Source organism: Vidua macroura, chromosome 14 (genome assembly GCF_024509145.1).
Source record: "Vidua macroura isolate BioBank_ID:100142 chromosome 14, ASM2450914v1, whole genome shotgun sequence".
Taxonomy (NCBI): domain Eukaryota; kingdom Metazoa; phylum Chordata; class Aves; order Passeriformes; family Viduidae; genus Vidua; species Vidua macroura.
This window is the reverse complement of record NC_071584.1, coordinates 9071776-9097291: the sequence shown is the minus strand read 5'-3', so window position 1 is coordinate 9097291 and position 25516 is coordinate 9071776. Positions and strand designations below refer to the sequence as shown.

The 25516-nt window shown below is 45.6% G+C and overlaps 1 protein-coding gene and 1 long non-coding RNA gene across 2 annotated transcripts in view; one reads left to right on the top strand and one right to left on the bottom strand.

Moving 5' to 3' along the window:
• Positions 1–25516, bottom strand: part of VMA21 (vacuolar ATPase assembly factor VMA21) — a 98816-nt gene that overhangs the window by 30837 nt on the left and 42463 nt on the right. The gene's annotated exons all lie outside the window — the stretch shown is intronic.
• Positions 788–5449, top strand: LOC128814256 (uncharacterized). The gene is made up of 2 exons (XR_008439322.1): positions 788–1010; positions 3547–5449. It is a non-coding gene; the product is annotated as an uncharacterized LOC128814256 (long non-coding RNA).

Genomic DNA, 25516 nt, shown 5'->3' with positions numbered 1-25516 from the left:
GTCCTGTGCCCGTCTTGACGGTACACGGATTTTTTAATAAAAAATCAGAGGACTTGCGGCTGTCAGCTTTCCTTTTCAGAACTTACCTGGGACCGTCCTGGCAGTGTCCGACGAAGGTAGGGCGGAGCGGCGACTGCCGCGTACCGGCCCTGCAGCGGGGGCTTTTCCCAGGCTGGCCCCGCTCCCCACGGGCTGCAAATGCGGGGACCGTCCCTCCCTCCCTCCCGCACGCCTCACCCCGGCAGGGTTCGCGCCCCCGCGGCCGTACGTACCGTCTAGGAAGATGCGCGTCCCGGAGTCGCTCTCAGTGCCATGCCCAGCCCCGGCGCGGTGCCCCCCCGGCGACAGGGGTTACCGCTGGCCGCGGGGTCCCGCTGCCCGGCGGAGACATGGCATGAGCGCGGGCAGGGCGGGGGGCAGTGCCGGCGGTGCGCGGCGCGGGGGGTGGGCGCACGGGGGGCGCGGGCTGCGGGCAGCCGCGGCGGGACTTGTGAAACTCGGCTGTGGCGGCGGCCGGTTGTGTAACGCGGCGGGCTGGGCCCGGCCCCCGGCACTGCACAGGCGCGCTGCTTCCCCGCCCCGCCGCCACCGGCACCCGCCGCCGGCACCCGCGGGCAGAGCGCGGGCGCGGGGCGGGGCGGAGCGGAGCGCGGCGCACGGGAGGAGCAGCGCACCGGAGGAGCCGCGCACCTGCGCGGCCGCGGGGCCCGGACGGGGCCGGGCAGGTGGCGCGGGCAGCGGCGGTGTCGTGCGCCGGGAGGAACCGGCGGAAAGTAGGTCACCGCCGCCGATCCGCGGGTACCGGCCGCGGGGTGGCCCCGACCGTGGAGTCCCTCCGGGACGGGCCCGTCCTCCCTCCGTGCGCGGCTCTCGCCGGGCGCAGCGGAGCGAGGCCCGGCCCCGGCTGCCCCGACGGACCCCGCAGCCGTCCTGCGCTCTCCGCCGGGCGCGCCGCACCGGTTCCCTGCGCAGCACGAGCTGTGCCCTGTCGGGATTAGTCATCCCGTTCCGTGAGTCACCCATTTAACATTTGCCGCTTTCTTCCTCATAGGTTTTTTGGGTTTTTTTAAATTCCCCTTCTCCAGTGTAACTGTTTACCCTCCTTTCCAAGGACAGCGGGCAGCTCCTTTCCCCTGCCCGGGACTACAGCCGTGCGCAGCTGCGGGCGCGGAGCAGCAGCCGGCGGCAGGAGCAGCGGGGTCCCGCCCGCGCTGCCGCGGTGTCGCCGGGCAGTCGGGCTGGGGCCGCTGCTCAGTCGTGCCATGTGGTCCTGCCCATCGCCAGAGTTTGGTTTATGCTCCTCTTGATTCTCGAAGCAGTAGGTACCAAGGCATTAAGACTGTTCTGGAGTCTCTTCCTCTCTCTTCTCAAGGCAGTGCCGGGCGGGGACCAGCGCTGCGGTGGGAAACCATTGGTTGACGCCACAGCTGGGACGACTTGGGAGAACATCGCTGGGTCCCTGAGTCCGGCCCCAGGCTACTCCAAGCAGCTTCCAACACTGAGTGCACTCCCTTACCAACAAGTTAATTTTTTGGGTCCTTTTTTCCCCTCTCCACTTCAGCTCCTCTTAGGGAGCTGCTCCTTCACCTATGCAATGCTGAGGGATCTGCTCCCTCTGGGAGCACGTTACTGCCTAGTAACCCTTTCCCAGAGCTGGCATCCTCACCGCTGGCTTTCTTTGCTCAGCCAAAATTCCTGTTCCTCTCCCAGCCCTCGTTCTGCAGGAGGAAAGGGGCAACCACACAGGCAGCCTGCACGGCCCCATCCCCACACGTGCCAGTGCCCCAAAGGACAGCACGGGGGACAAAAGCAGAACCACAAACGGGACAGTGGACAAAAGACTTTCCTATGAGGCTATGAGGTTTTTAATATGAACCTGATTCCAGTGAGGAAAGGGAAGTGATGTTCTTACAGCAATAACCCTGAGGAACATGTTATCAATGAGGACAAGTAAAAGGGCACCTTTGCACGCAGTTAATATTTCTTATTTACTTTCCTATCGGAGGCAAAGAAAATAGCTTGGTTGTGCTGCCTGCCACAAGTGGCAAATCTCTTTTTCTCACTTAGAGTGGGTTTTTGAGGCATGTGGCCTCATCCTGCGAAACACAGCAACCCTTCCCTCATTCATGTGGTAAAAATCCTTCCTGCTCACTTTCAGCCAAGATACAAACGGGTATCAAATGCAACATTTCTCTCCACTTTTAGTTGGGTTAAGGTGTGCCTCTGCAGCCTGCAGTGCAGCCCTGCACAGCAGTGACCATCACTGACGGGATGGATGTCACTGCCTCCCTACATGGGCATGCAGATACACATTTGGGGGAGTAGATGAGATGAACGATGAGAACATCGAACTCTGACTGAGGCACTTTAAGATTAAGCACCCACAGACGGATGGGTGGGAAGCACAGGCAGGCAGGATGTGGCCCCGAAGAGGCTGTGGTAGGTTTCCCCTCAAGCTACAAGTGCCACAGCCATTGCCGTGAGCTGTGCTAGCAGCTGGCCAGGGGTGCTGGCACTGCTGGGACACTTCCATGGCCACCCCCTGTCCCACAAGCCTGACAGGCACAAGAAACAGCATCAACACTGCCTTCTAATAAAGCAAACTGTTCAGAAGTACCACTTTACCTTATAAAAAAACATTATTTGCTGACCAGAAATAATGTTTTATTTGAAGTGTTCCAATCAACTCCCCTGCAGCCCCTGGCAGGCAGAGCTAGCAGGCTGGGCAAATACAGGGGCCCCTCCTCCTGCAGCAATGGTGAAGGAGTTTTCATATCAATTACTTTAATTATCTCATTTAGAATAACACACTTTCCACCAAGATCTTTCCAAAAGTTAAGAAAGAACAGGGAAACAGACATTTCTGCCACTGCAAAATTCACACATTTTTCAGCAAGTTGTGGTGTTGGGCAGCTTTGGCTGTGCTCAGTGATGGTTGGCATAGCCTCAAATTTGTTTATATTGTTAGTTTTTGACAGTGCTGCATTGCAAAGACATGCCAGCAGCAATAAAACCGAGAGCTGGTTTTGGCCAGAAAAAGAACATCAAAGAAAGAAAATTATCTTTGTTGTTCTTATAAATATTCTTGCATATGTTTTTATATATATTCTTGTGTGTGACTAGAAGTGTATATATATATAGAATCTATGTATATATATAAATACATACATACATACATGTATATTCATATTATATATATGTGTATAAAACCCAGCCTGCCCCTGCTGTACTTGCCCACTGGACTGGGAGGTGCCTGTAGCCTGACAGGCACCACTAAGGAGCAACATAATTAAATGAAGAACTAGAAGGATACCTTGAGCTGTATTTTGGAAGATCGTACTCCCATTCACCATCTATCATCCCGAGCAAAGGGCTGTCCAAACTAGCTTGTAAATTACACACTGCAAAAATTCCTACCCAGGAAATGCTTGCATTCCTCAGTGCTAAGTCAACCACCAGCCCCGGTTCAGGATCAGGCACCTCAGCCTTGTCTCCCTCCGGAGTGTGCCCAGAAATTCAACCTGATGTTTTTCCCTTTTCGCACAGTAGTAACCGTGAGGCTTGGGATCACGCAAACGAAAAGGAAAGAGAGGAACAGAGATGACAAAGAGGAAAAAGCACCCTTGCCTTGGTCCGGAGCGGCTGTTTCTGCGCAGGTTCCGCGCTGGCGCTGGGACGCGGCAAAGAGCGGAGATGCGGAGCGGCAGAGCCCACCCAGCGCTCGCCATGGGAGGCTGCGGGCCAGGCCGGCGGGAGCCCCGTTCCCGGCTCTGCCCAAAGCAGGGACACAGAGTTAATTGTGTCAGTGCTATTGCACAACACTGTTGCCTTGACACTGTGTCATGTAAAGATTTTAAACTGCCTCTTTATTAGTCATACTCTATTCATTTTAATTGTGCCTGATAAGCAGGGCCATTTCACCTTTGTGTTTTCTGCACAGCTTATCGTGCGTATTTATGTCGCCCAAGAGACTTTCCATCTCTTCCTGTAGCGTTGGTAGATGCAGAGGAATGAGGAGGCATTGCCATCACAGCCTGCTGGGGTCCTCACCCGTTTGCTTGCTACCTTTGCAGATCCCTGCTCTCCCAGGGTGGGCATCTCCACAGGTCCTGGAGCCTGACACCAAAAATGCTCTGACAGAGGCTTAGATTAATGCATGGGAACCAGTAAGAAGGGATAGGCTGATTGAAACATGCACCTAATTTTTTTTTTTCAGTATCAAGTGCTGTAGGTGTGTACTTAACACCACGGGACTCACTTTGATCTTCTCCCAGGACAGAATTTTCTATGGATTAAATTCTTGCCTCTGAATTGGTTATTTAACAAAATCAAAGCTGGGAGATGAATAACTAATTACTGGATTTAATGCAAAGAATACAGTGAAAATGTATGGAATATTTTAGTCTCACTTACTTGCAACATAAAAATATAATGCCTGAGACCCGTGTGAACTCTGTCCCTGAAATTCCTTATCTAGCCTTATCTTTGTCAAGTCTGAAGTTTCACTGAAAGTTCCTGGAGATAGTGCATTTTCCCTTCTGTGGCATTTTGACCTTCTCCTCACCTCAAACATCCCCTGTGTTTGCAGTGGGAGGAGGAAGGGCCCTTTGGCCAGGGACAACACTGCCCACCTGTAGGAGCAGTGCAGGTGACACAGCTGCTTCCCCAGTACCTGGAGCACTGCTGGCACTGCAGGGACTGTTTGCTTAGAGCACACGTCTGCTTCAGGAAGGTTATCAGAGTCCTTCTCCACCTGGAGATGGATCTATTCACTGGGTTTATTTAGTTTCACCTTAATTTTCCCTGTTTATAAAGTCTAAAAGCTAGAATTCAAGTTTGATCCAGAATCATCTGAGGAGATGGGTAAAATCCCATTCTCAATTAAGTTCAGAAGAAGGAACAGAAATGCCATTAAAGGCAGAACAAAAAACACATTTACTCTAGTGTGAACAGGATTTCCCCCTAGCATAAGATCTTGCATTCCTGTGGGCTGAAATGAGCTACTCACTGTCCTACACAGCATCTTTGAGGGCCACTTGGAATATTTATGCAACTGCTTAAAAGGATTATGAACATACATGAATGAGTTAATCACCATTTACGACAAAATTCCACCTAAGCTTTTGAAAACCAACAGGAATATTTTCATTTCCATCATCCAGGTCCTTATTTTGTAGAAAATGGTTTAAGATGGTTCTTATAGAGGCACAGTAGTACCCAAATTTTGTGTGTATTTAAGGCCCTGTGTTGCCTTGTGCTGGAGTAATACCTTGGCCAGATAAATGAATGTATTTATTTGAAAAGCTGAGAAGTGCCCAAGTCATATTTTTGGCCCAGAAAAAGATTAAAGTATATTTTTCATGTGGCTGATCATACTTCCAAAAAAATTATTATTTTTGTAAAGGAAAAAAATGTTTTGTCTTAACTGCAGTAAAATATTCTCTGATAAGCATTGTGATCTGTTATTCTGCCTAACTCAAAGAAGGGAGGGGGGGAACTTGCACAAACAAGAGCATGGCTGCCTTCTCCAGCCCATATCCTTACATGAGAGCATACCAGCTAAAGCTAAAGCTCTTTGACCACATTTTAGCTTGATCCCACAGGATAATGTACCTATGAATTAATTTTCTTTGATGCTTGGTTCATATCTTCTGGAGACTGTGCTGAAGACAAATTCAGTCTGCTGCATTTAAATATGGGTTAAGTCAACTCTGATTAATATAATCAGCTACCAAGGAGCCTCTTGAACAGGGACATAAAATAGAAACTTAATAATAATTATGTTAAAGCACAAATCCCACTGAATTCAGCAGGCAGAGGACAAATGAGCAGAGGGAGCACCAGGCAACAGCAGCAGCTGCAGTGTTGCCCTTGGATGAAGCGTAGAGGAAGAACAGACAACTCAGTGCAGAATTACTGTCCATCATCTGCAAGTGCATCCTTCCTAATAAATCATAGTGGTTACTACTTAGCACATTAAATCCACAATGATAAATATTGATATTTCCTATTAATCCTTATGCTGAAATTTATTCATATGAGGTGGTAACGCTTTAAAGCTTCTCTCTGGTACTTGTCCATTCTTAGTTACTTGATCCCATACTCAGCAATTGGTAATTGTGTAGGTCAACTATTCCGTGCACTGAATTCCTTGCACTTTCCCTCTTGGGCCTTTATTTAGGGTGTGGCAAGCACATTTCTCTCTCTCTCAGGATTTTTTATTGAGGTGCACAGAGAGAAATGAAAGAGAAAATAATTTCTATTTCTGCTCCATGTTTTTCTCTTGTGGAATGTGTTTGGAGAATTGTTTACCCAGAGTGAGCACTTGGTTGGACCATGGTGGATTGTTTGGGCCTGATGGCCAATCGGATCCACCTGTGGCTGGGCTCTGGAGAACAGGGTCACGAGTTGTGAGGAGTGAGATATGATAGTTAGAGAAAGTAGCATGTAGTATTTAGTATCCTCTTTTATATAGCATATTAATGTATTATAACATAATTATAATAAAGAAATCATTCAGCCTTCTGAAATGGAGTTAGACATCATCATTCTTCCCATTGCGTTCGCCGACATCTACAACGTTTAGGGCACATGCAAAGGTAACATTATAATCTTACAGTTTTCAACATATTGGATTAGAGCAGCAACTGCTGACTCCAAGATAAAACCCAATGGGCTTCTGGCCAAACATGCCAGATGGAAAGTTCCCCATGTCACCTGGACTTCCTACTACAAGCCAGGGTCTGACCAGACACCCAGGTTGTACCTGTGGGTGACAAAGGACACCCTTGTTGGGAAGGCTCTGCTGGTACAGGAGCTACCTCTGTCCATACCTCAACATCTTTCTCACCGCTACTGTCATTCTCCTCTGTTGTGTCTGGACTGGGCTATGGCCAGAGGGCTCCCAGATAAATCCTAATCTCCTCCCAAATCTGGGTAAGTGGGTCAGAAAGTGGCATTAGGGTGGCTGTGCCTTGCAGGCAGTTCCAGAGGCCCTGCTTGCCCCCCGTGCAGCCTTGCTGGTGGGAAAACCTTCCCTCTGCAGAACCACCTGCAATGGGGTGCTGAGAGAAGCTACTGCTGATTTCACTTTGTAAGGAAAGCAAAATCTTCCTTTTCATGACCAAGTGACCCGTGTGGCCCTTTTCCAGCTCTGTACAAGAAGACATTAAAATCAAGATTATTTATGATGGATAAGGATGCAGCAGAAAGCAGACAAGGCATTTGTGTGGAGAAGACAGTGGGGTTGACACTTCTACCACACCCTGATTGGAAAACTGAAAAAACAATACAAATATATCTGTGTATGTACCTGATACCATGCAAACTCACTCACCTCAAACAACCACTATGGAAAGGCCAGACATAGTTTGACAGATTATAAATGTCAAGCAGTGGCTTTTTAGGCATAAGCTGTGCCAGTGGTTCTTCAGAAGAACTAAGCAGCCTGATGGTATCGAGGGACCACTGAGAACACAACCCAGACACTGGAAACGACAGAAGCATGAAGCACAAGCCCCAGGGCAGAGCTCCCCAAACACCTTCCTTAATGGTCTTTTAGGATACAGAGAAAAGAAAATATGTGTCCTTCATCCCCACACCAAAGTCAACAGGGTCCTTGGGTAATTTCCACTGTTTTACTTCTGCCTTTCTTGAAAAACACTAAATTTATTAATTTCTATGTAATTTCCTGAATGCATAAAACAGGTGGACTGATATTCAACAGACATTTTGCCCAGCAGGCAGGATGGCCTGAAAGCCTCTTGTGTTGCTGAGCCTGTGCCACTCTGCTCATACCTAAACAAAAGCAAGTTAAATTGCAAGTCTATGAGATTTTATCACTGTTTTACCACAAAATGATACCGAAATGTGCCAAAAAAATATTCAGAACTGCGTGGGATGTTACTGCACTCTCTACTCACAGAAAAGCACATGGTTTTTCTGGGCACAGGGGAGGTGCTGAACACCATCAGTGAATTGATTTTGGTACTGGAAACTAGTATTATGTGACAGATTTGTCTACAAGCAGTGTTGCAAAAAGTCATCCCTAATAAGAGGAAATGAACCTCTAACTCTGATTTTCCCTGGGGAAAACAAGTTCATTATGCAGCTCTAAGTAATGGTATTTTTTTGTGTCTATAGAAAATTACTATACGAGACAGTTGGAATTTCCTCATCTAAATGGGAATATCAAGATCAGTTTTGGTCAGGGCTTGTGACTGGAGAGGGGAGCTATCTAGTGAGCATGTTTCCATGAAACTCAGGAAGTGTTTTGCAGAAGTAAGACCTATGAAAAACGGAATGCATTTTTGGTCTTTGGACTTGGCTCTTTACTTGGCCCAGATATGGAGGTGATCATGAGGGCAATTATGTACTGCCACACTTCTCAGCCTGACCCCAAACCTTCACTGCACCCCTGACTGTCTTAGAAACAGTTTCAGTTTCTCTCCTCATTAAGAAACCCCCTCTCACTTCTTATTCGAGGAGAGCATCCATCTTGTCTGGCAAGCCAAGCAGCACCTTCACAGCTCATTTGCAGGCAGCCAGATTAGCCTGATGAGGTTTGTGGTGTGGATCTGTTTACTTCAGATTTTGGGTTTGGGGTTTTTTTTGGTTGTAATTTTGTTGTTGTTGTTGTTTTTTGTTTGTTTGTTTGTTTGTTTCTTGGTTTTTTGGGTTTATTTTTTAGAGGGTTTGGGGTTTTTACATTTCAGCACAGTATGCAAACAATATAGTTCTGCAGAATAGAGCCCGAGGGTTCTCAGAGCACTGGAAACCACTTTTAGGAAAATGCTAGCTTACAACAAACTTCGTTTCAATAAAGCTGACCTTCTTTGGACCATCATTGCTGCCACAGTGACATCTAGTTTCCCTGAGTTTTCATCCTTCCCATGTCCATTTATCACATATGCCTGCCCTTAACCCCGGTGGTGGTGCTAGTTTGCAGAATAAGTCATTTCAGCTGAGGAAAAACATGAGCAAGAGACTCCAAAAATAAATTTTTAAAAGTGCATTGTTTCTTCTGGAGCTTCAGTCGTTTCAGTGGCAGCGCTTCAGGTGACCTGCATTAGACAGCACTCGCACAGAGCACTACAAAAGCAGCACTCACTGTGGGTTTGCTGCCCTGTCATCATCTCCCTCAGTGAATTCAGACACCATGCAGTACCACATACCCAGCACAGATAGTGTCACTAGCACAGCAACTGATGGCTGAATCATAATGAAACTATGAAGAGGAAACCTGTCACAAGCCGAAGGAAACACTTAATTTCAGTGGAGTGTTTCATCTCCATACAAGGGCTGACGTTAAGGATGTTGGTGAGAGAATTAACTTGTACCCTGGTCACTAAATGTAGCTTTTTATGCATTTATTTACTGCATAAAAAGTTGATGGTTCTGTTGCCATGGGAAATAGGAATGCTTGCCATGACAACTGCAGTAGAATGTGGCACATAATCCACTTCACACAGAGCATCTTCCAAAGCAACCGCTCCCATTCATACATCCTGCAAAATTCTGCATCCTTCAGTGTGTGTTTTTCAGGCACAGTAGTTAATCTGCACTTTACTGTGGCATATTTCCTTGTGTCTAATATTATTTATTACTTGGTTCTTCAGTAATACATCTGAAAGCAATTTGCAAAGGTAATCTCTACAAAAACTTCTCTATTTTACAGATGAGCAATTCAGGCAAAAAAAAAAAAAAAAATCACATGAGCTCCCACAAAACAACAGGATCAGGACTGGTGTTTGTACCCACATCACTTGGGCCAGTAACAGGAGCATGGCTCTCATTGCAAAAAGGTGGGATGAATTCTGCAGCCAAAATCTGCACCATCAAGGCAGAACAGCAGCTGGGGAAAACTTCAGTGAGCCCAGTGCACCTGTGCCTCTGATCAGACAGGAACTACATGCCACAGTGATCTCCTTGACCCCTGGTTTGGGGTGCACCTGGGTGGCTGCATGACTGCTGGACACTGTAGGCAGTTTGGGCATGGAGGGCACTCCCTGTGCCAGCCAGACCACTGCAGAGAAAGGACTGTGCTCCCTGTAGCATTTTGTTCCAGAAAATGCTTCTGAAAACATCTTTCCCCATCCACACAGTGGAGCTGTGCACGGTGCTGCTGATCAGAGCTGTGCACGCTAAGATGAAGCACACAGTGTCTTTGCTGCGTTCATCCTGGTCAACCCGCAGCTCCAGGCACCCTGCAGACCTGCACTGCCCTGTGGCAGATGGGCTTCCTCATGCCAAACCTCGTGCTGCTCCCAACAGGCACAGCCGGTGGCACAGGGCGAGCAAACGCCACCAGTTTGGGTGGCCAGGCTGCACTTACTTTATCCTAAGAGCTCATTGAAGCCCTGCCATGCCTGGTCCACTAATGGAGCATGGAGTTTTCTAAAACTATTTGCCTTAAAGTAATTTCTGGAGGGAAAAAACACCCAGGAAAACAACAAATTGTGATCAAGAGTTATGAGTAACCTGGAACACCAAGAATGTGCTTGGAGTAAATATGTGACTGAGAAAACTATTACCAACCCAGACGATAATTATTCTGCTATTTACCTCTTAACCTTGCCAGACACGTTCAAAAGTGCATAATAAGTGACATCTCTCCTTTATCACAAGATTTAGCCTAGAGGGAAACTCTCTCTCTTTGAGTTACCGACATTAACGATGTTGCTTTTGGCTTTGGATCCATTTCCCTGCTTTAAAAAAACAGCACTGACAACTTTTTTCCACCGTTTAATTTGTGTAGTCACAGTAATTAAATATGAATCTTCAAATATTGCTTGACATGTTGCAGATTTATCATCAGTGAAACAGTCTTCTGCCCATTTTCATAATTATTGCTGTTCAGATCAAAATGGTTATGTGCTAAAAGACTGACAATTTTCTCTTTTAGTTAAGTTCTCAGTTGTTTGCCCTTTTGGCAGTGCTACTTAGAAATTATGTTTCAGAATTAAATTAATTTCCATTCGCATATGGAGGCAATAATTTCCTTTCCAATTTTTTTTTTTTTTTTTTTTTGTATTTTGCTTTAAATTATTTCTTAAGATATGGACTCCAATATTACTGCAAAGAGCCAACATATCCTTTAATGGCATCTTTGGCAACACTGCTCATGTGCAGCCCTGAATGAGTAACAGGACCATATAAATCACCTGGATATTTCAGCTGGTTATGGTGGCCTTGATGGCCAAGAAAGCTTTGCCTGATTGGTCTTTAACCCCCCCTGCTCGCGTGGGAGGTAAATTTTGCAAAGAATTAACAGTGACTTCAGGCCTTTGCTCAGATTGAAAGGTTGGGTTTTTTCCATCTCCATGTGGAGCACTTTTACATAATGGCTGCCACCAGCTCCGTGTATTTTCTTCAACTTGCATTCCCTGGACAGACCAGCTTTGCACTAAAGAGGAAAGATGACAGGAGAAATACTTTTGGGCACCCCTAAACCCTGGCAGGAGCAGCTTGTGTGATTTCCATGCCTCAGAAAGTGCTGGGTGAAGTGTTCTCCATCCCAACTCACCAAGCAGGTGGCTGACTAAATGTTACCTGTCCATCAGTCATGCTGTTACACAAGCTGTTCTCAGAGTCTCTGCCTAACTGTTCATGCATTTGTATCTGCTCAGAAACCCTTCTGGCTGTCTTCTCCTCAGTAAATAAATACGTAGCTTCTTGTGAACAAAGTCTTATCAGATTGAAGAAGCCTCTTAAGAATTGTTGAGGTATGAGAACTAGTAAAAAAAAAGCTGCAGACAAACTGAAATACTTAAGTGGTAAGAAGCGTCAATGATTTTTTTTCACTAAAAATCAGTATTTCATTCTAGGGGCCAGATATCACTTTTATCTATAAAGGTGAGAAAGGACCAGGCTGTTCCTGTTACATGTGCCTTTCATAAACCCCCTGTCTGTGTCTCACCACCCTGCTGATTCTGGGTGCTCCCACGTGGGTTGCTGCATGGGCACTGCAGCAGCTGCTCAATGCATCTGGTGACAGTGCTGAGAGCTCAGGAGCCTCAGTGATGGACCAAAGGAGAAAAGAGATTAAAAACATGACCTTTAAGTTAGGAGGGAACAAGGAGTTTTTCACAGCCACGATTAAGCCCAAGCCTTTTAGTTCCTGCCTGTGTATGCCTGGGACTCACTGCTGGTGCCTGGATGGGAGCAAAAGCTCTCCTGAGTTACCCAGACCTGCAGCTCCTGCCCTCCTGGTGGGAAGATGCAGCACATGGTCTCATGCAGCTCCTGAACTTCTCAGCACAAGTCTCAGAGTTTCACCACAGCCCCTAAGAGCTAGGAGAGCATTTCTCCATTTCACAGAAGTCAGATCAGTCCTTTTTGAAAAGCAGCTTTCATCACAGATTAGTGACTGTGAGACTACAGCTTTGGATGTTTTTTTTTTTAATCTTCATACTCAGTACAGGTTAGAGTTAAAGCTGTGGTGAAGATGGGCAAACCTCAACTTTTCAACTTTTCCTCTAAAAGAAGGACTTAGATTTTGAGGTGCTGAACCAATTGACTTTGTAATTTCCTGCTAGTCACAGGCAAAACCCATTGTTCACATGAACATCAGGTGCTTTGTTATCACTGATCAAAACACACAGGGGCCAGGGAGCAGTGAAATGATCTCTGAGGAACATCTCCTCCCTCCAAGAAGGCCTGGAGCTGTCCCTGTGCGTGGCCAACATTCAGCTGCATGTTTCTATTTCAGGTCTTGGCTGCTGGAGGTGGCTGGAGCACTTGATCAGCTTACCTACTGTCTTGCCAGGATCAGGGCTTGAATGAGGGCAAGCTGGCTGTGACCCAACCCAGATAAGTCTAAGGTTGTGCTGACAGGTTGGGGAAGAGAGGGAGCTGAGAGAACTTCTGCTCTCTACAGCAATAGCTTGCTTTTCATTGTTCAGATTTCCACACCCAGAGACCTTAGTGTACTGGCTTCTGCCCATCAATTAATTATAGGAAGAATGAAAGATGGTCTGTTTGCCTTTTGTTGGGCTGCTTTTCTGGACCAGAAGGTGGAGCCCATTCTTTTGAACATGGGTCTTTCCAAGTCATCTAGAGAGTGGATTTCAAAAGCTGCCCCTTTACCAGGAGCAATGCAAGCTTTCCTCTGCCCAGGCCAAAGAAGGGGTTTGATGTGCAGCTTCCCCTGCCCACAGTGGCTGCAGCATTGACACCCTGCACAGTAAACAGAAAGAAGATGCAAAAACGTTTGCATCCTGTGTAGTGGGTGCTGGAAATGTGGGTATCCACAGGACAGATTCTTCATCCTGAGGCTGGTTGGCAGAGCCAAGGCATCTCAGATAGTGCTTATTTGTTATCCTTGGAAGAATAATTTCCTCCTTTATGTAACTTTTCTGCTGTTCACAGTTACAAAGGGATGGCCCTTTTAGCAGGGCCTGTTGTGATGGAACAAGGTGTAAGGGCTTTAAATGAAAAAAATGTTGATTTAAACTACAATGTTTTTACCAAAAGGGTGGTGAAACACTGACAGGTTTCCCAGAGAGGTGGGGGATGCCCTGCCCCAGGAACATTCAAGGTCAGGTTGGACAGGGCTCTGAGCAAACTGATCTAGTGGAGATGTCCCTGCTCAGCACAGGGGAGTTGGACCAGATGACCTTTAAAAGTCTTCTCCAACCCAAACTATTCCACGATTCAATGATCCTATGACTTAATGTCTCTGTATCGTGACCTTTCCTCATTCAGACGAGTGTAAGCAAATGAGCATTTTGCTTGACCTAACAAACGAGCCCAGACGCAAATGCTAGAAACAAATGTGGAATTTTCACAGAACAAAACTGCCTGGGTGGGACTCAGCCTCATGAGCCCTCATGGTGGCTCATTTCAACACGACCTCTAAAGCTGAAAAGAGTTGCCTTGGAGAGTGTTTTAGAGTAATATGCACTGTAAAGATGAACTTTGCATAGGTCTGACACTTGTAAAAATAAGGCTGAACAACCAGGATGTATTTTTACTACAAAAAATTGTATTGCTTACAATTCCCAGAGTCTCTTCTTTCATGAAGTGTGGTGGGGAGAGAACTTAATCACATTTTCTTAAAATCCTCTCAGAATGGTAATAGGAGGAACCTTTGCTTCTGTGTCCTCATAAAACATATAATGGGCAAAATTTTAAAGGGATATAAGCATTTGTGAATATCAGTTCTCTTCTGGGAGAGATAACTGTGTGCTGTGAAGGACAGTCTCTCTCTTAGGCTCCCATGCATGTTGGAGCACTGGATTTTATTTTTTGGGACTGCAGGGCCTGAACTGTATTTTAAGATTAACTTGGAAAGTGTAACCAAGGATTTCATCCAGGTAGGTGTATGACTGCATTTTATGTGCAATTTAAAATGGGAGTAAGTAGAGCTATATCCTCTGACTAAACAAAAAGATAACAGAAATCTTCAGGCAGAATTCTCTTCTTACATCTACCTATGCTACACACAGTGATGGCAAAGAACAGCATTTTCTGTGCTGCTTGCAGGGAGAATGCAGCTTGAAAACAGATGCCCAAAGCACATATCTTAGATGAATATATTTAGCCTAGAAGTGTTTAAGACTGAGAAGTGATCATGCAAAATACATTTTCCTTGCCAGTATTATTTTAGTAAATAAGGAAGAAAATTTTATCCTACTTACTGTCATAGATAGTCTGGTTAAAGTGGGGATGAAGGTGTATCTTTGAGTGTGCATTTATAGGAAATACTGAGACATGTAGAGTACTCTAACATTTAGATCTTAATTTCTGGTTTGATGATCAATAAATCGAGCAGAGCTTTCAGTGCTAACCCTTTTTGGGGGAAAGGAATAGATAAACTCTAGGAGTTTGAAATGTCTTCAGTTAATCAGGTAGAATTTTCAGTGAAAATTATCAGGTGCTAATTTTCAGTGAAAGGTGATACACAGAACTTCAGAGGGTTGATTGTTTTGTTTGAAGGAAGTAGGCAAGTGTGTGAAAAATTGTAAAAGAGAGAGATCTCTGGAGATTTTAGAAGACCCATCCTAAGGAGGAAAGGGAGAGGCCCCCAAGGCTCATACCAGCAGATACACTCATGCAGAGTGCTGCCGTCAGTGCTGCCAGGACACTGGTGTGTGCCCATCAACTCCTTACAATGCTTCCCACGTACCACTACTGCTGCCTGCTGTTACCACCCTGCCAAAGGGAGGGTTTTTCTTAAGAACACACTTCCAGGTGTTGCTACAGCATCACAAGTTTGCAAAGTATGTAAATCATTGCTAATGCAGGAACATATTTCAGGCACCATCAAAATTAATCAATATCCTTCAATATGGGACACAACTGGCCTGGTTTGAGAAGTCTAATGTAAACAGCCTTGAGCAGCCTGTCCCTATCCTTCTCCAAAAGGACAAGTTGAGTCCTAGATTCATCTGATGAAAATGACAAAGTGCAGAGGATACTAGAGCAGAGTAAATCACAGAACCATGGAATGGCTGGGGAGGAAGGGACCTTTGGAAATCACAGAGTCCAACTCCCCTGCTAAAGCAGGTTCACCCAGAGCAGTTTGCACAGGGTTGCATGCAGGAAGGTTTTGAATATCACCAGCAAGGAGACTCCACAACCTCTCTGGGCAGCACAGCATATATTCAGAACAGAACGCATATTTTCTAGTTACTTGGTAACTCCATTACAGAATAAAATGAATAGACCCAATACAAAAATGCCATGGAGCAGGCAGTGCTATGGCAAATCAGAACTGTAGGACCTGGCAGAGAATAAGCACCACTGATCATCTAAAAACTAAGCAGGCAAACATCCTTTCCTCTGGTAATGGAGAATAGGGTGAGGTTTGGCCTGATAAAATGGGCTGGCTTGGTTTGGCTAGCTCTTTATCTAGATATATCATTATTATGCCCAAGTGAGCTGGCAATTATATTTTCATCACTCATTTCATGTGTTGCTCAGAATTTGCTCCCTTCAGTCACTGGGCACCATCTCAGGGGATACTCCACCAGCCCCAGCTCAGGAACTTCTGCTGCTAAACATCCGTTCTCCAAAGCCAGGAGCCCACCTCCAAAACCAGACCACTTTCATGCCAGGAGGACTGGAGCTGCATTTCCTTTCCCCTTTCCAGGGCTCTGGGGGTCTCCATCTCCCTGTGCTTGATGAGTCAAACTTGCTCCCCAGTTCCACTGAGAAGAATGGTTATGCTGCATGGGGAAATCCTGTCTCCCTGGGTATCCCGGCTCAGGCCCTGCCTCTGCCACAGGCAGCTGCCCCTGCCCAGGGGTGATACTTCCCTTGCTCCATACCCTGAGCTGGTTCCCAAACCTGGCTTGCTGCAGCTGCCACCTGAAGCCTGTGGCACAGCATCTGCTGAAAGCAGAATGCCAAGGGGGGAAAGGGTTTGCTTCATGCCAGAAAGTCACTTGTTTTTGCAGGCATTTAAGGCATGGTGTGCGGATGGGGTTTGCAGTGCTTCACCTGTGCCACAAGGCAGTTGAAGAGTTTGTGTTTGGACAGATCTATATCTGCACAGAAGACATCATGATGAAAGAGCAGGGTGAGAGACTGTGGACAAACCACCACATGAAGCCATGAGCCATAAGCAAGTGGCCGCCAGCTTTACATGTTACAATATATCACTCACTGATAGGCAAAACTTCCCTCCCAGGACCACTTATTTATTCTCTAGCATAAACTCCTGTCCTCCATGAGGATTCTGTAAACACTTCCTGGGTGGGGAAGCAGACATCAGGAAGACAACGATGACACAATATAATGAAAACAATTTAGGAATTGCTTAGCACAGAGTGAAGGACACAAGAACTCAGCAAGTTTGAAAAACCACTGTAATAACAAAGAACACAAGTCAGAGGAGCCTTTTCCTTGTGGTATCACTGCAGAAAGCTTCCTGTCTCTCAGATGGCTCTGTTAAAGTCAGTTTTGCACTGGGAATAGCCACTGGCAGGATGACAGCCTACACTGTGCTCCTTAATCTTATTGGCACATTTAGTTGGCCAGGGTTTGATTGATACTAGATCTATTTATAGCTGCAATCATTAAGGATGTGAAAGTTCTGAGAACAACTTGCAAAGTCTATATCCATGAGATTTCCTCTCATTTTTTGCTGTCCAAAATTTCTTCTGGAGCATTCAAATATCTCTGACCTCTCTGGGCTGAAATTTGGAGGTAGGATGGCTTCATAAATGCATTGGGAAATTATACTCAGTAATGGAGAAACCTGAATGATTGTGTCCTCTCAGCTCCTTTGGGATGTGGGTTAGCCAGCAGAGCCAGAAGTTGTGCAATCCCTGGATGGCCTGGCTGCTGCACTGCCCAAGTCCAGCACGCAGGGAGGTGGCTCTTTGTGCCTGTGTAAAGGGGGGAAGTGTCCATTCTGAATCAAATTTAAAAACTCTTTCTCAGCACTCCTGGGACACACATGGTGATGACTGTGCCTGGTGGCTGCAGCTTGGGAAGCGGGTGGGACAAGCCCAGGGAGGAACTGCCCCACAAGAGGCCTTGCAGCACGGGTGGTGCAGCACGACCCCTCTCTTCTGACCCGTTCCCCTGACTGTGCAGCTGTGCACTCTGGTGTCTGGTAGCAGCTGTTTCTTCAATAATAAAGTGCATACAATTAGCCTGCTGAAGGTGGAAGGGACTAATGGGGGTCCAAGTACACTAGCCCTATGCACAGAAAAAACTGAAGCTGGTTCTACCAAGAAGCAGAGGCTACAGTCTGAATAATTCATGTAACTACATTGCAACTCTACCTTGACATGGATTTCAAGCCAAAAGTAATGTTTTGAAGGGCCTTAATGACAGGGGAGCTTGGGTTCTCTCTGTAAATCACAAGGGGCTGCATCCGTCAGAGGGCAGGGTTGTACGTGCTTCTGAAGAAAGAAAATTGTTGTTTTTTGGAAATGTCACACATTACTTTTGCTTTTTCAAGCACACTGAGATACAGCCAGAGAAAGTACTAGCTAGAAGGAAAATTATGAGTCTGTTGAATAGCTGTCTGGCCAATAGGATCTCCATAAACAGTTATCCAGATATGCCCTGTTCACAACTATCACCAACTAATTGCAACATGACTATAAGATCACCAGGACTGTATTGACATGTGAGGAAGTGATTAGGAACACAGAGCTCTCTCAGAAGCAAGGACTGTCCCACTTTTCACAGTGATGTTGGAGAACAGAAATCTCTGCGGAGCTCTAATGGGCTACAGGGGTGAGCTGACAATAAGCACTCTTTAATTAAGCTCTTTGAGAAAGTCAGGCTCCCACTGGGCTTGTTGTGAGAGCAGCAAAGCTCCTGATTTATAGCAATTCAATGCCCAAGCTTCCTAATACTGATGTAGGACACCAAATCACCAAGACTTCTTCAGTGTAATTAAAGACAGGATGTGCTCCTGGCTGGCATATCCCAGCTCTGAATGGGAATGCAGTCAGGGGTATTCCTGGGGTTTGTCCTGTAGCTTACATGGTCTATGCTATACAATAGGTTGTACTGGTGATGGTAAAAACTCATTCAATCAGAGAGGGGGAAAAAAGTAGTGATGGGGTGATAATTTAGGATCTTCCAAGTTCTGACCACAAACTTGCTGCAAAGTTTTGAGAAGGGCAAAGTTTCTCTTTTCCTCTTTTAAATCAAGTGGAAAACAACCATTAAGCCCAAATGACATGCAGGGGTTAATTAATTATGGCTTGATTTTCAGAAATGCTAAGGAAATTTCAACTCATTCTTGGCACTCTTTATATTTGAAAAGTAAGGCCAAAGAGTGTTACATTTCTTGCAGCATTTCTTTATAAATAGACTATTGCCCTTACAAGCTAAATCTACCTCAGCCATCTCATCAGGGCTCTTGGCATTGATGCAGCACATACAATGTCTGCAGTGACTCCTCCCTGAGCTGGTGCTCGAGCACACACAGAGCATGAGAGGTGCTCGTGTGGCTGTGACTGCTGGCCACTCTGTGCTGTCCTTCCGTGCAGGTACCCGAGGAGGTGCTGCCAGTGTCTCTGGCTGGAGCACATTTGGGCTGGCCACCAGCACATTAAAAAGTCTGTCTGCACTTGAAACTGCCCTGCACGGGAAGAGGATCTGATCTCTGATGAGCCACAATGATCTGTGCAAATTGAATTGATTTGAGAACTCCAGCTTCTGGATGCTATCTCTCATAATGCCTTTATGTGCTAAATAGGAGGACTCCCTACTCAGAAATGTTCCTTCTAGGGAACATTAGCACTTTCTGCAGTCAAATCAGCCCTAAGCCTTTTCTTTGGCAAGAGCAGCCAAAGTTGTGTACGCTTTACCAACTTATGCATTTTCCAATCCCTCTGTCACTCTTGCTCCTCTGCAGACTTTCATCATCCTTCTTGAATTAAAGGCTTGTATGAACAGAAGTAATATCACTTAATATCCCTGACTGTAGTCCTTCTAACTAATGCACCATGACCATTTAACTGTGACTCTTAAAGTCTTGTCCAGAGTCATTACTTTCAATCCTGTGAGCTTGCCTTCCCATCTGTGTCTTTTGATGCATGATTTTCCATCAGCCTTCACCCACGTGCTTGCCATAGGCAGCTATTCCCCATGTATTACCTTACAAGGCTAAATAAAAACAGGAAAAAAATAACTGCACAATTTGAACCACCATTACACTTGCTTTCCCACCAGAAAAAAAAATTGTCAACATTAAAAAAAAAAAAAATCTGCTTTGGTGCAAAAATACCATAGGAAGAAAATGCCAGCAAGAAAATTGAGGTACAATTACAGCCCTCAAAGTCACAACAGTACCGTGGCCAGTGGGACTCTTGTGGGTGAAGTTACTCTCTGTGCAGAGGCCAGTCTGAGGCCTTTGTCACAAAAAATCTTCAAAAATAAGTTCTCGGCAGCAGCTTTTTTGCTCTTTTACTCAGGATTGAGTTTCAGTCTGTGTGCATATCAGATGAGTAAGATTTGGTTCAATGAAAGAGTCTGAAGGGAAATTTTTTTTCAAGCTGTGTGATGTGCAAAAACACTCAACCCATCAAGAAGAAAGACATGAAAAAAACAATAGATACCAGAAGAATAAAGGAGGAATAAAGACATCCTTTGGGATGAGGCAATGGAACACGTGTGGGTGGAAAAGCACACAGGAGAAATATGGAAAGTATTCAAAGAGAAATTACTGTATACCAAATGGTTATGTGTGCCATTGAGCTATAAATACTTCAGGACTGGAGACAAGGGTAAAATTTATACAAGAAAGTGGAAAAAATCATCTGATGTAAGGTAAAGCTCTCTAAAAGCATAGGGAAATTGAAAAATTTGAGGTGGAAAATGGAAAGAAAGACTGGTTAATGATGTGAAGAGAGCAGGACCAAAACCACATTTGGTTCTTACATATATGGGGGTGTGTTTACTAAAAACTCACTGTTCACAACCCTGCAGTCACTGTGAAAGAGTATTTCAGAAGCAGCTGCATCACAAAACACAGACACCCTTCAGAGCCACCCTGGCAACACCTCCTGTCATCCTGCTCACCTCCCATTGCTTGCTGGATCCACCACTGCCCCCAGCACCATCCCACACTGGACACTGCTGCGAGTCCTGCCTGCTGCTCTCTTCTGTTTGCTCAGCACCCAAAGGGCCCCGTGCTTCCATGTGCCTGAGACCAAGCAGAGCTACAAATCACACCCCCAGTGCCAAGGCTGGGTCTTAGAATCCTCATTGACTGACTGCACACATTTCTGTTTGCCCAGCAGCAAATACCTGTCTATTGACCCTTATAAGCAGGAATTTCATGTCCCCAGGTGATGGATGTGAGTATACAAATAAAATGTTGCAAGTCCTGTAACTGTCACAACACACTGAGAACCACATACAAGACCTATGCCCAGAGGTGTGAATAACTTCCAAGAAGGGTAATCATGCATTACCTCAAGGAATTCAGGCTCCCCAGGGTAGGATTCATCTCAACCAAACTGAATTATTTAAGAACTCAATGCTTACTCCCAGTTAATTGTGCTGACTTGTTTCTAGAAACAGTGGAGGGAGAAAGGCTCCTTCAAAGGCTTTGACTCAGAGGCATGAACATTGCATGCAACTTCTCTTGCCATAGCAGTTTGTTGGGCAAGGTATGGGAGGCTGCCTGGTGACTTCAACCTCATTGCAGGAAATTCTGTTTTCTGGAAATGGTTGTGCTGTTGTAATATTTCGAGGAGGTGTGTCAAGAGCTGAGAAGGAATATTTTACAGAAGGAGTTGAAATGTACCTTCAAAACCTTGAACCTACCACAAGCAGCTGTACACTGAGGCCCTGTGAAAGTTCATCTCAAAAAGAGACACTTTCCCACCACTGTGCCTTCACCTTGGGCAAGTACATCCACTCTCTGTTTAGCCATGCAGGCTCTCTGGGTGAGATCAGCCCCCTTTTGCAGAAGGAACACCAGCCACACATGCAGCCGTGCCTTGCCCTGAGCAGCAGGCAGGCAAAAGCTGAGCTTGGCTGCCTGCTCTCTCTGTCCTACTTGCTTTGCTGTGATTACATAAGCAGCATTTGCCTGGCTCCTACTTTCTCGTTTCCTTTGCTTGTTTTCTGATTTTTAGGACACTCTTTTGCTCGAGTTACACTGACCTCTTTTGTGAGAGAGGGTACGATATTTTCTGACTAAAGCCTCTTATCTTTAATAACCCGGCACATTTACTGTCCAAGTCAATAGTTAGACTTGGGAATTCTTTTAATTAGAAAAGCAACCACTCTAATCAATAGTGGAACCTGAAAGCCCCATGTAACAGAAAAGGAGCTGTGCAGAAATCTGGACCATCCACAAGCAAGACAGACACCCACAACAAGTATCACATTCATTTTCTCCTTTTCATTCAGCAGTGGAAAATATGTGAACATATTGCAGGGCACCCAAATGACCCTAAGCACAGTCATTTGTGAGAAGTTCTGCTTTAGTTATAGTGAAATAAAAAAAATGACAGCATCATTAAAAAAAATGGGTACCAGTTAATAACTTCCACAGTTCTCCCTCCACTCTGGCCACGGCGGTTAAACCATGCAGCTGTGGGAGACTGTCGGCAGCACAGTGGCTTATCTGCCTTGGCTAGGAGCTTATCAAACACAAGCTGAGGGTTTCTTTCTCAGATGTGTGGCACACGTGGCAGCTGATGCAATGGCATGGATAGCCAAACTCCCTGCCCAACCAGCTGGCATGGAGATGGACTTTCTCTTTAAATCATGGCATGTCCAGGTTAATTCAAAAGCTATTTTATCCAGGATATAAAAAAACTTGCAATGTGGAGGGCAGGGTAATGTGAATAAGGAGGCAGAAGATACACAGTGAGGGGACACAGGAGAGAAATGGGTTCAACCAGAAGGTAACAAAATATACAAGGTACAGCTTGGTCCAGGGGTCCCCTCCTCACCCTGCACAGGGACACATCACACATGGGTTGCTCTCTGTGTGTATCCTAGGTACATGTTAGAATACCAGAGGATTGCTGAAAAATCTGCTTGCTGTAGGCTCCTATGGAAAAAAATCTGTTCCCCCAACTTGAAGCGAAGCAGCTGCCAGGCTCCTGACTGGCAAGGCTGAACACCAACCCTGGGGACTTTGCTTGCAAGCCCTTACAGAGGATGACACTGGTTAGTGAGTGCTGAGACCCTTCTGCATCTAGCCCAGCATGATGGTGCTTCTCTGCTCAAACGGAATGGAAGATTAATCAGATGTTAAAAATTACTATTCAAAAGATATTCTGTGACATAAATACCCAGACTGACAGCAGAGCATTCAGCAACATGTCCGAATCATTTTCCTCTTCAGGAGAGGAACAGAAACCGCTTCTCAAGCAAATGAGAAAAAGACTTTTGTTTTGCTTTGTTGCAAAGAATCAACTGATGATAGCAGACATTTAAAAAACAACCCCATGCTTAATTATAATCTTTCTGGAGCAACCAGGATGGCTTCAGATTATTTTACATAACTGTGTTAAATCCCCCCTGAGAATTATTCGCCTCCTACACTCCAGGGTGCCTGAGCTTAAAAGATGGCCAGTTATTTAACAGGCTTGTCAGTAGCTTAAAAAATGTACCAGCACTTGCTGCAAAACAACAATTGCAAGTGGGTTTATTTCATTATCTTCACAGACCCTCCACAATGGGCAGGAAATTGTTCTTTGATGGTGCATTTTATTTTGAAATGTGTATTGCACTTGTGTGTTTAAATGGTAATGAACATTATATATATATATATATATATATACACATACATATATATATATATACACATACATACATATATATATATATATACATATATATATATACATACATATATATATGTATGGCCAAAGTTTGGAGTACCCTTTTTGAGCAGTAGCAGCCTTGCAAAACTTTACTAGTCAGCTTGCATAAAGGCAGCATGTTTCTCTTCTGTAATTTGGAAAAGGAAGAAACATCTTATTTTGCTGCATTGCCTTCCTAGAAAAAGAGAAAGCCATCTGACTAATGAATGGCCTAGTATTTTGCTGGTGACTTAAAAATGCAACTGGGAAAGGGGACATGATTCAGCCCCAGTTGAATGCTGTGATCTTTCCTTCTTGGGTTACATTTATTTGATTTTTGGTGTTTAAGATATGTTCTTAACCACAATTCTCTATGTCCACATAACATAAATTGTAAAGTGAGGAAAATAGAATATAAATAACAAAGTGAGGAAAGAACTGAATTCCTGTTAATGAACTTTTAAGCCCAGTGATTTCAAAGGAGTTTGCATGCAGACCTTTCTTCCTCTCAAAGGTACAAAGAGGACAAGACTGTTGCTGGGCTTTAGCAGGCAGAAGGACAATTTGTGTCTCTCTTCTGGGCTGTCTTTTCAGAGTGGAGACAGGTCGGTAAAAGAATTAAGCAGTGTGTGGGCTTCAGCATAGCCCAGGTATTCACTGTCACAGACAAATGAGTACAGTGGTAACATCTTAATTTTTATTTCCCTCTAATGGTCTGGCAGCAAAGTATGTCTTCCATTAATAAAATTCTCAGTGAGTTACACAGGGACAAAACTGCATATCAGCTGCAACCATGAAGATGAAAAAAGTCTCAAGTGAGATTCAGCAGATTTTTCTCAGCTGCTGATAGTAACAACCAACCCAAATGTCCTATGGAGCTGTAAATGGGAGCAGAAGCCATTCCTGAGCATCCCTGTGCCACCTCCAGCACCCTTGGGGCTGCACCTCTGAAGGCTCTAGAAGCCTTTTCTATTGTTATGTTTGGTGGTTAATCCATCTGAGGGCCGGATGAGTGGCAGCATGCTGACTGCAGGCAGCTGGTCCCGAGAGCAGCCTTTGGAGGGACACCCCAACTCTGCAGCATTGACTCCAAGGTCAATAATAATAATAATAATAATTATAACCATAACTCTGACTTCTTCTGGAAGTGGGAGAGCTGTAAGGACTGCAGTTATACCACTGCTGGGCTCAGGGTTAAATCTCTGGGAAATTCAGAAGAATGTCCCCCTCTGCCTCACAGATCCAGTCCCTTCTGCCAGCCACTTGCACCCAGTAAATCCTATCCTGCTCTTGCACAGAGTAGCTGGGACAGGTCAGGGAATGGGAGGAGGATGCACTTTGTGAATTCAGTGTTCTCACCTTCTCTGTGCCCTGGCACCGCATTTTCTGTATTCATGGCAGGGCAGAAGAGAAAATACAGCCCTGAGCCTGATGACTGTAATTCTTATAACCAGGGACCAATGTGAAACCTTCAGCACTGAAACCAAAACCAAACAATAAGCTGGTCACTAAGTGAAAACCAACCTCCTGCAAACTGCCAGAAGGGAGTGGAGATCTCAGTGACCAGTTACAAACCAACAGAGAAGGACAGAAGTTCATCATGTCCCAGGCAAGCCTGGACTACACGCAGTCAGCATTCCCCAGCAGCAGATGGACTCCAGTGCCTAGCAAAAGGGGTTCTGAACAGTTGATGCCATCCCAGCTGTATGGGAACCTGCAGGGTCACGTCTGCTGCCACCAGTCCCTCGGCACTGCAGCACTGCAGAGCAGCACCATGCCTCCCTTCATGCTTGGTCGAAGCTGTCCAAGGGGATGTGCCAAAACATGGATCTCTAAGCTCAGAAGGGAAAGGGTACAAGCAGAGTTCAAACTGACAGAGACTATGTCACAACAGCTGAGATGAGCACCAGGATGAATGGAAGCTGGGATGGAGCCAGAGCAGCCCTGGCCAGAGGAGCAGGCAGAGGCTAAAACACAGCTGATTTCTCATGAAACCTCTCTGCAGAGCTGGAGATGGCAGCAGTGGGCAGGACAATGCAATGGCTTAGATGGATGGATGAGCAGCACGGAGGGACTGATCAAGCCAGCACTGGGACTTCCACTGTGACCTTGGGCCATGCCAGTGTCCAGTCCCCACATCTCTGCATCCTGACCCATCCCATGTACTGTGGGCTGTGTCCAACTCTGGGCCCCCACTTGCTCAGTCTTTTGGGGTTATGAGGTAGGAAAGAGGAACTCTCCTTCCCTCTCTCTCTTTTTCTGTATTTGTAAAAAAT